An 11,396-nucleotide genomic window follows, 5' to 3' on the forward strand; every position below is an offset into this window, starting at 1 on the left:
AAACGAAATATAATCACTTTGCTATTACATACAAAACTGAACTATTTTAATTGCTGAAACAGTAGTATAAGCTGTTTTGGGAGAAGGGGGGGAAAGACGGGCTCGGGCCGGTAATTCTGATAAGCTGTCGGACACGGGCAGGGCTATAGGGCCTGAGCGTCTCGGGCCAGGGCCGGGCTAGGGCCTAAATTTGAGGCCCGTGCAGGGCTCTACTTCAAGCAATGTTTAAATATTCAAACATGTATGACTTTCACTGTAAAAAAAAAAAAATCCACCTCAATTAAAAAACTTAAGGCCATTTGCTACCTTAATTTTTTAAGTATAATCAAATTGTCTGTACAAGTCATTTCTCTACTCATTTTTAAAATGTATAGGCTAATCTATTTCAATCTCATATACCTTAAACAATGAAGTTGAAACTGCATGGTTACATTATTTTGATGAGTTAAACGAATGAAAAAAACACATGTTTGCATGACTTACTGATCATATTTTTTACAGTGTTCTTTCAGGGACACAGAATGTGATTTTGTTTTAAGGAAATGAAGAATAAAATTTTTGACAGCATAGAAAGCAATTACATAAATTGTAATGTTTGTTTGTTAATTGCATTACTATTTTCTGCTTCAGGTCGACCAGATATTCACATCTTTGCAAATAAAGCTCCTGATGATCACAGTAAGCAGGTTCTGAGCTGTCTGGCCACTGGTTTCTACCCCAGAGATATTGAGATGTACATTAGGTTGGACACAAATATTCTTGAGGATCAAACATCGTCTGGAATCAGACCAAATGCTGATGGGACCTTTCAGCTGAGAACCAGTGTGAAGATCGACAGAAACCACAAAGGATCTTATAGCTGTTTTGTCATTCACAGCAGCCTGACAGAACCAGCTTCAGTAGAATGGGGTAAATATCACCAGAAATACAGTCACTCACATATTTGTAACATGAGAACATGATAATGCTGAAATAGATTATTGTTGCTGGCCACAAACAATTAAGTTTAAAGTGTCTTACTGCATTTCAATAGTTTCTAATGTTTATTAAAAAACAGTGATTATACAATTATTTTTTATTTATTATTTTCATTGTGCAGATGGAGAATGTTCTAACTGTGAACCAGATCCTCCACGGTCTGCTGCAGCAGTAGTAACAGCAGTTCTGTTTTTGCTCATTGTGATTTTTTGCTGCATCTGCATAAAAAGGAGAAGATCAAATAGTGAGTTATAAATATTCAGCATGATCATTGTTGCATTAAACCTCTAAATATCCTTGATATGATATCTGTATGTGTTAGAGATGAAATTTTTATAATATGCTGTATCTTTTCCAGGTCTGTGAAGTTACCAGTGGGATATATACGATGAGTAGTTAGAGTAATTATGATTTTACATTTACATTTACTCATTTAGCAGATGCTTTCATCAAAAGCAACTTACAAATGAGGACAATAGAAGCAATCAAACCAACAAAAGAGCAATATTATGTAAGTGCTGTGACAAGTCCCGGTCGGTCTAATGCAGTACACATAGCAACAGTATTCTTAAATTTTTTGCTCCATTCTGCAAGGAAAAAATAGTTTGTATTTCTTTTTGCTTTACAAATACATAAAATGTGTAACATGAAATGTAGTTCTCTATTCTCTGGCAAACTGACACTGTCAATTATGAAATGGTGTATAATAGCTTATAGTATAAATGCTTCTGAACAACTGATTACTGTACAACAGAATTTATTAAGCTGCTTTTTCAAAGCAAATGATGAAGAAATTCATGCTTTACCACTTCTGGTCACTGAGCTGTATTCACAGTTATTGTAGTCTAGCTGGTGTTCTTTGTAGTTTTCGTCAGAGGTGTAAAGTATTGGAGTAAATGTAATTAGTTACTGTACTTGAGTATCTTTTCGGGTACTTTGTAGTCGTACTGAGTATCAAAGATATTAGCAACTTTTACTCTTTACTTCACTACATTTTTGAATGAGTATCTGTACTCTTTACTCCACTACATTTGAAATGAGTGTTGCAGTTACACATTAAATTTTGCATGGACCTAGCTTTTTCTGCAGCAGTTCATTTCTGCTACAAAAGATGTGATACTGCCTATTACAGGTCACTGAAAGTACTGCATCTTGTGCGTTAGCAGAGACAGATATTCACATGGATTTATTGTACAGGGAGGGAGAGCAGACAGCAACACAAAAATAATATGACACATACACAGCCTACAGCTCACAGCCTAATAATTCAATAGTGTATTAGACTTTTTCAACAAATATATTGTACTAATTCTGACATTTAGGCACTTTAGAAATTGTGTTTTAATACATTAGTCAAAAGGTTTTGATCAGTAAGATTCTTAATGTTTTTTAAAGAAGTCTCTTCTGCTCACCAAGCTTGCATTTATTTGATCCAAAGTACAGCAAAAACAGTAATATTGTAAGACTTTTACTCAAGTTGTTTTGGAATTGGTGACTTGTAACGTGTAGTGGAATAATTTTCACTGTATGGTATCTGTACTTTTACTCGAGTATGGTTTTTAGGTACTCTTTACACCTCTGGTTTTCGTAAAGGTAAGGTATATTATTTCTGCAGCATTGAAACTATAATGACTTTCAAACTTTTTCCTGAACATCTCTCACCCGCATCATCATTCAGAATACTGTGCTAAAGGACATCAATATCAATTGTAAAGTTACATTAAAAAAATTTAGCAGAGACAGATATTCACATGGATTTATTGTACAGGGAGGGAGAGCAGACAGCAACACAAAAATAATATGACACATACACAGCCTACAGCTCACAGCCTAATAATTCAATAGTGTATTAGACTTTTTCAACAAATATATTGTACTAATTCTGACATTTAGGCACTTTAGAAATTGTGTTTTAATACATTAGTCAAAAGGTTTTGATCAGTAAGATTCTTAATGTTTTTTAAAGAAGTCTCTTCTGCTCACCAAGCTTGCATTTATTTGATCCAAAGTACAGCAAAATTTCTCTGTTCGCTTTTTTTCCTTTTAGCTTCTCCCAACCGCCTCGCGTCAGTTTCGGTTTCTTATAAGCAAAAATATATTGCATTAGTGCCCCTTTTGTCGGCCGTCAACGTCACTTAATCTGACACTTTTTCTTTGATGATGAACCAGCCAGCACTTCTCCAGAACGTGCAGATGGCCAGTCCGCCCCTGCTGGTAGTGTATATTTGTATGTAATGGGGGGGGGTTGGGGAAAATTAAGAAAAGTGAAAGGTGCAGTGCAAGAGAGAACCTTTAATTATTTTCCACGGCCTCAGACTAAGGATTTGGACCTTTTTTATGTGATGGCCATACAAATAATAGGGTTGTCTGGTTTCAGAAATTGCTGTGGATGTATAGGCTATATACAGGAAATAAGGGGCCAAAATTGCATCTTCTGGGGTACAACAGCTTGTCACTGGAACAGGACCCTTAAAAGGAAATATTTTGTTCCTTTTTTACCCCTATAGGTACACTGTAAAAAAAAAATTTTTTCCATAGCGTTTTTAACAGTTAAAATTACACTTATTTTTTACAGTGTAGGCCTACAAATTTGTACTTTAAGGGTATGAATTACTATACTCTAAGTTACTAATATGTACCTATTAGGAGTAAAAAAAAAAAGGTACCAAGATGTTCTTTTAAGAGTACTGCTATACAGTGACAAGCTGTTGTACCGCAAAAGGTACAATTTTGACCCCTTTTTTTCTGTGTGGCTTAGATGAGTGGGTATGAATTACTATACTCTAAGTTACTAATATGTACCTATTAGGAGTAAAAAAAAAAGGTACCAAGATGTTCTTTTAAGAGTACTGCTATACAGTGACAAGCTGTTGTACCGCAAAAGGTACAATTTTGACCCCTTTTTTTCTGTGTGGCTTAGATGAGTGTGAGATTTCCTGCTCATGATTATGGTTATAACACTTCTGTAGTAAGTTTTGTCTGTGTGAAGACGCTGCAGGCAGTGGTGTAGCGCAAATCTGTGTTCTTGTTAAGTAAACTTCAGCCGATTTCCCATGTGCACAGGGAGTAGACAGCAGTGAACACTGTGTAGGGACCATGTTAATCGGAATACAGTTCATTCCATGGAACTTTCTTCTGGGGATCACGAGAACCAGGATTAAGTTACAGAAAAATACACAAAAACAACTTTCTTATAAGAATTTTTATTTAACAACTGCTATTTAAGGATCAGATTCACAGAATTATTGATGCTTTTCTTTTTCTTCAAATTTTTAATTTTTTTATTTAGTCATTTAGCAGACGCTTTTATCCAAAGCGACTTACAAATGAGGACAATAAAAGCAGTATGTAGTATTCAAATGGATGAGATAGTGAAGAGGGAATTATTATTCTCTCGTTTTATACATTAATTTAATAAAATCAGTTCCATTTGATTTGTATATTTTGATGTCCAGTCTCTGTATACATGTAAACCACACTGGTAAAGCAATGAATCTACACTATGACTCGTTTCTAATCAAAGCTTGATTTTGACTTAATCTTAAATGACAGTATGTACAAACATCTTAACTGAAATCACTACTATTTTTAATCAAGTTGCCATGTAAAAATCGTATTTTTCAAATAAAAATACAGGTATATGCAGTAGATCAAAAGACTGTCATTTAAATTTTTATAAAATTCAGGAATATTTGAAGAGTTTGGTTCCAAAACGCGATAAACGCCATTTTTTTTTTTTTAAATTGAGTTTCCGCCAAAATCAGTATTGTATCTGGTCGGTATTGAAAAGTCCATTTTTTATTTTTCGCAAAATGCGATATCCGCCGAGTTATTCTGTCATGTTTTCTCGCTTTTTTTCCAAACCGCTGAGTAACTGCAAATGTTACTGCCAAACTCTGTTCCCTGTTTTTTGTGTGTGTTTTGCTCCCCATGTGTTTCCTTATGCCCATATTTGGTTATGTTCCTGTTCCTGTCCTCATTGGTTCATTAGTATCCACCTGTGTTTAAGTATCTCGTTTAGTTTGAGTATTTAAGCCCTGTGTTTTCCTGTATCTAGTGTCCGGTATTAACGTCGATGTTGTGGTTTTTGTGTGTCTCTGCCTGCCTTGTGTACCCCTTTTGGATTGTGGATTAAATACTGTTTATTTTGAGTTTATCCTCATCTCCGTGTTCTTCGTTTTGCCACAGAAGGCAACCGTGACAGTTACAGTGTAAATAAAACCTGCAGCTCCTGATTGGAGTTGTTCATGAAAAAAACCACAAAATATAAAGACAAATATATTTTATTTACACAATTTTCAGAGCAAATTAAGAAAATTATGTATCAGCTCTGGCATATTTTGCAGACTATTATAAATTTATAATACTATTATAAGAGGTATTACAAGACAGTCAAAACCACAAAATATAAAGACAAATATATTTTATTTACACAAAATTTTCAGAGCAAATTAAGAAAATTATGTATCAGCTCTGGCATATTTTGCAGACTATTATAAATTTATAATACTATTATAAGAGGTATTACAAATTGCAAAACAAACGATTTTATTTATCTCATGTAATGGGAAAAACAAATATAGAATTAAGCACACATATTGCTGTTTATTGCAGTACTAATCTAAAATTTGATGTATGGCCATACACGTTACCAGGTATAATTATATTTTATGATAAATTCTGTCAAGAAAATCCATCATAAAAAATGTTTTTTTATAGAGAGACATTTGATAAGGTAAAGATGGGCAGCCTTTGTAATAGTGTCTCAGTAATAACTGCTTTAGTGTTTCAGTGTTTCAAGCTTTGAATTTATGTGATATATCTATAGCCTGTAATTTAATCTATTTATATATTTATAACTGAAGTTCCTTCCTTTCAAATTATGTTTTTAAATCCTATCTGGAGACTTATTTCTTTTTATCTTTTGAGTCCGTGTTGAATCTGTGAACCCATGTTGTTTTGATTTTTGGGTTTTGGCAGCTAATTTGTCTTTGCGTGTGTCTTTATTCATTGTAATTGTAACTCTATAATGTTCCTGTAGCCACTAGTGATGATCAGTGTTAGCAATGCAATTGTCATGGATTTGATTCCCAGAGAAAACATGTATTGATCAAATTTACAAGCTTGAATGCATTGTAAGTCTCTTTGATAAGTTTCTCACAAATGCATAAATGTGCCAGTTTGGACAATGTTTTGTGTTCAGTGTGCAATATCAGAAATAAATGTCTTAATACTGAGTATGTGTTTATGTACATGGTGCAACATGATATACTTTGTAGAAAGATCTTCACCGATTTCCAACTCGTATGCACTGGAAACATCTATCTATCTATCTATCTATCTATATTGTTTCAATTAATAACTGAATGTTATTGAAAGCTGTGATGAGCTTTGTATTTTTTATTGTTGTTTATGTTCTTAAATGAAGTGTGTGATTTCACCAAACAGGACTGAAAGTGTTACTGTTGTCTTCAGGAATTCAATCAATGACTTCTTGTTGACTGTGAAAATGAATATACAAAAAAAATAAATATAGGCTACTATTCTAGACAGTGTTTGAAACGTTATATTATATGCACTTCTCGTGTTTATTGCCTCCTTAAGACAAATCCCTTGTATTTCTCTCTATTGACAGTGAAATTAAATGGACTACATTTTTACGATTTCACTTTTCCCACAACATAATGTGTCATAGGAATGAAGACGGTGTAGTTTCATCGAGCAGCATATGCGCTAGAGAACGAAATCTTTCTTACATTTTACCACAGAAAGTGTGAGCTGGATGAAATATTTAAGGTGCTTTATGTTGGATTTTTCGCTTCCTTTTAGTTTGTAGGCCAATAGTATTACAGCCCGCCTTAAACTTTTCCGTCCAGTTAAAGACTTTTCGGCACATTGAGCTGCTGGCGCACTCTTGCAGAAATAAAACGCGCGGCACAACCAGAGACGCGTTCAGGGCTCGCGTCTAAAATGGCAAAATGGTTCACACGCTCTCTTTTCTTTATAGGCGTAGTAACGGTTTGGCTTATTTCTCACCCTTGTCTAAGCGATGCGCATCAAGATAAACTAGGTAAGTTTATTTGAGTAGCCTACTTCTGATCAGCAACTGAGAAGTAATTATATAATAGCCTCCTCATTACTCTGGCGGTCCGCCGCAGTTTTATAATAAACCGAAAATATGTTTACAGTTTTCGTAATAACATAACAGGTCTCTAATGTTTTGCTCCATTGCTTTGACAAAGCGTGTCAAACGAACTAAAATCGAAGGGTTTTGTGCCCTTAATGATGAGTCTGTTTGCACTTGTTGTTTTAAAGAGAAGCGCGCACTTTGCTCACGCGATCAGCTTGTGATGTTTTCTGCGCTTCGGTTCAGTGAATGCAGCGAAGTCAATCTCTGCATGTGCAGTGAGTTTAAGGTGCGTTTGGGAACACAGGACACCAGCATTTTCAGATTCGCATAATTTCAAAAGAAAAAGTGTGAACAAATAAGTAGCCTACAGCGTTTGACTATTTAATGAGACGCGTTTGAAAGCTTCTTCAGCAGTTTCTGTTCGGGTTTCATGAAAAGTCGAATCATGTTATTTTCTTTGCACTGGTTGCCGTTCCGTTACAGAATTGATTGGCTCTGACAGGACAGACACCACACTATTTCAATTTCTGTGGAAATAGGCTTACTTCAGGTTATTGGGACTTTTCCCCCCAGTCATCTCAATGGCAAAAGTGTCCTAATTTACTTGAATTCACCACATGTTAGAGGCATGAAGTCATCTGAACAGAGACCGTGCTTTTGCATTGTTTGGTCAGAACTGTTAGACACTTAGAATAATCTAAGCTCTTTTTGCGCAGTCTTGTTTTCTTAAAAAAGAAAAGAAAAAAGAAAAGAAAATCAAGGTTAAGTAGGCCTAAGTTTAAGACTGAAACAAGAACAAAAATCTGCCAGTGGGGTTTAAGTTTATTATTCAAGTTTCTTTTTTTTCTTCTTCTTTTTTTCCAATTTTAATCAATTTTTCTCACCACATATTTGTTCTTAATCAGTGTATCATTCGATCATTCGTTTTTTGATTTAATATTGAAAGTAGAAAAATGAGAAAACGGCTCCTTTTTCGTTTTTGTTTTTTTCCAAAAAACGAACAAGGAGAATTCAGCTTAAATTTTCGTTTTTCGTTCATGGGTGGAAAAATTAATAAACAGCTTGAATATTCGATTTCTACATGTGGGCGGGAATTAAACGCCCCTTTCTGCCCTCAGCCGAAGATCAAACCGTGCCATCATCAGTTCTTCCGCAGTATCACGCAGCAGAATAATAGTCCTCCACTGCTGCAGTTGCACGGATTAATAACCCATTTTATTGCAACTACATTTCATATTTTTCTCATCAAACAGACTAATGAATAGCTCGACACAACTCGTACCGGGGCAGAGTCTAGACAGGGCTTTCTTCTGTGTAGATATAAATTCTATTCTTTGCATCAGCTGGGCATGGCAGGGTATGATATGACAGCTGTCATAGCCTACCCTGGCTAAAGCAGCGCATTCTGTTGTTCTCTTTATTTTTCAAAGGCATGACGTTTATGGTGTGTTTGTTCACGTTCTGTTAAATATACATGAAAACATGACTGTGAAAAACCTAAAACAGACGTGACAGGGTCACTTGACACTTAAACCGCAGTTTTACTTACATAGACTGTGGCGGTTTCAAATCAATTGAAAATATTTTTAGCCTACACTTCTCCTAATAACATAAAATATGAGTAAAGCCAGAGACACACTGCACGATTTTAGCAATCCTATAAGATCACTGCATGTCACACTGTGCGACATGCGTCTAATAAACTTGGCTACGACGTGTAAGGGATAATTACCGCTTCACGTCGGGGTCCTGATCACCCTGTCGGGGTTTATTCTGAGATAACAACCGGCTGGATGTACATTATCCCGCTTATTACACGGCTAAAAAGATTTGTTTTTACAAGTAGTACCAGTCAAGATAACTCGTAGTACCCGGATGAGCGGTGTGTCATTCAATTTGGTGGTTGTTACCTGGGAATAACATACCGCTGGATGGCGCGATTGACCAATCAGAATCAAGTATTCCACAGAGCCGTGTAATAAGTGTAGATTGTACGATTAAGACACCCATTGACTCGTAGGCTACGATGCACGTTACTATAGAAGAATAAAACGTCATCAGCATGCGCTAGTGGTAAACAAAAAGAGTATTATAAATCACACTTTAGCAGTTGTAGTTTTTATGTGTACTGAAAAAAAGTGGAAGCGGCGAAAGAGGAAGGGATAGAGCTTGAGGTAAGCAGTTTTATGTTTTAGCGCCATGTCGCGTTGATTTCATGTAGCATTTTTATTGGTTGGTCAGTAAACGTGGCTTGTACCAGCAAACGCACTGTGCGATGATCATACTGTATTGTTGGCTATCTTTGATCGCAAGACCGTGAAAACGGATGTCTTTGAACCTCTCTCACTGTACGACACAAGACCACCGATTAGGAGCCGTGATCACAGAAATTGGCACTATTGTTTCACGATGCCAATCTTCGTCTGGGACAGCAGAAAATGATGTAGCGTGTCTCTGGCTTAACTTTGTGTTTTGCGCCACTGATTTGCTGCAAACTAGAGACCGAAACTAGAACCAGAATTACATGGCTTAGGCTGGCAACACACTAGACGATTTTAATCCCGATTTGCACCCCCGACGGCCCGATTCAAGGCTTGTCACAAACTATTTTTTTGTCCAAAAAATCCTCTATTGTGTGGTGTCATTACGATTATTTAACTGCTCCCGATCGATACGGAGTGTCCCCAAACTCAAATCGTAAATATCAAACATTTTATTTTTCAAACAAACATATTATTTACAACTTTTGATCGGACTGCCTCTGACGTGATACCCGCGATGGCCAATGAGAGCGAGCAAGTGTCAACTGTCACTTGCCGGATGTTGCGTGCTTCTGTAGCTGAAACTTGGCAGCCACAAACATGCCATGAAAGCAGAGAACATCACCCATATTCATTTTTATACTTTGTTTTTCACTGTGAAACAGAATGCGTGCTAGGAGAGCCAGCTGACAACTTTGATTGTCCTCCATTTGTTTTTCTTCTCTAGTCACGTGTGATCTCGCGAGTGTCCGTGAGATCTGGTGTCACTGTGAAATAGTTCCTACAATCATCAAGTGTGTGGTCTCGCGGTCTGATCGAATCGTCTAGTGTGTGCGTTAAGAGGATTATAAGGCTAAAAATCGGTTGAACTGTCTTCATGTCTGTGGTCTCCCATGGTTTTAAAATAGTTTAAGATTTGAAAATCGTCTATTGTGCGGCCAGCCTTAGTGCACTTATTAAATTACAAAAGGTCACAGTTTGATTAAATTATATTTAGCAGGTAGCAGGTATGCTTAGGTAGCTAGCTTGAAGCCAGTGGGGCTGTCGGTAAGAACAGCAAATCCAGTCTAGTCACATCAGGGATAATATATAACAGTCTTTATTGCACAACCAAGGAGGTTTTGTGTATGTGTGTGTCCATGTGGTTTCTACAAGGGAAACATAAATACAGAGTTTCAGTTTACCTCTAAACATTTAAATAAAGCACATGACCAAACAGAAAATACGGCAAGCATGAAACACATTTTAGGCCAAACTTAAGTCATAAAATAAGCACTTACATGGTCAATTACGCACACGCAGGTAAAGCACAATGAAAGAATCAAACTCAGTCCTCTGCACAGTATAGCCACATACAACAAAAAGGCAAACCGTGGGCACAGGTGCAGCTAATAAAGTCTGTGAGACAGTCCTGATTGGCTTGAGATTGGCTGGGTGGAGCTTGGGGATAGCAGGGAAATGAACAGGCTGACAGAGGGTGTGGTACTGCTTTGAGGGTGCAGCTTATGCCGAGTTCACACTGCACGATTTTAGCCCGATTTTTCACTCGCTATTTTCAGGCTAGTTTTGAGTAGTAATTGAGCAGGTTTTGTAGCGAAAACCTGGCAACCCTGCACCAGACAGAGCTGTCGGCGATTCTTCCTATTGTAAAGTCATGCAGTGTGTAACCCCCTGTCGCCGATCCATCGTGCAGTGTGAACACAGCAGCAACTGAATGCTACCCCAGATAGTCACGCAGTGTGAAAACAACGGCGATCCGACGAGTTTGAAAATCGTGCAGTGTGAACTCGGCATAAGAGAGAAAGAGGCACATTGATTATGGAGGAGTGGAAGATGATCCCAGCAACAACCTGTGCAGCCCTGGTGAATTCCATGCCCAGGAGGATTAAGGCAGTGCTAGATAATGGTGCTCACACAAAAAATTTACACTTCGGACACAGTTTTGACATATTCACTTAGGGTGTACTCACTTTTGTTGCCAGTTATTTAGACAACAATGGCTGTATGTTGAGTTATTTTTAGAGGAC

At 36.9% G+C, this 11,396-nt stretch overlaps 1 protein-coding gene across 1 annotated transcript in view; it reads left to right on the forward strand.

The window, feature by feature from the left end:
- The window catches only part of LOC107746764 (zinc-alpha-2-glycoprotein-like), a 24,357-nt gene that overhangs the window by 6,519 nt on the left and 6,442 nt on the right, over positions 1-11,396 (forward strand). The gene's annotated exons all lie outside the window — the stretch shown is intronic.

The sequence above is a fragment of the Sinocyclocheilus rhinocerous genome, unplaced genomic scaffold (genome assembly GCF_001515625.1).
Source record: "Sinocyclocheilus rhinocerous isolate Xijiao unplaced genomic scaffold, SAMN03320098_v1.1 scaffold4184, whole genome shotgun sequence".
NCBI classification, from domain to species: Eukaryota; Metazoa; Chordata; class Actinopteri; order Cypriniformes; family Cyprinidae; genus Sinocyclocheilus; species Sinocyclocheilus rhinocerous.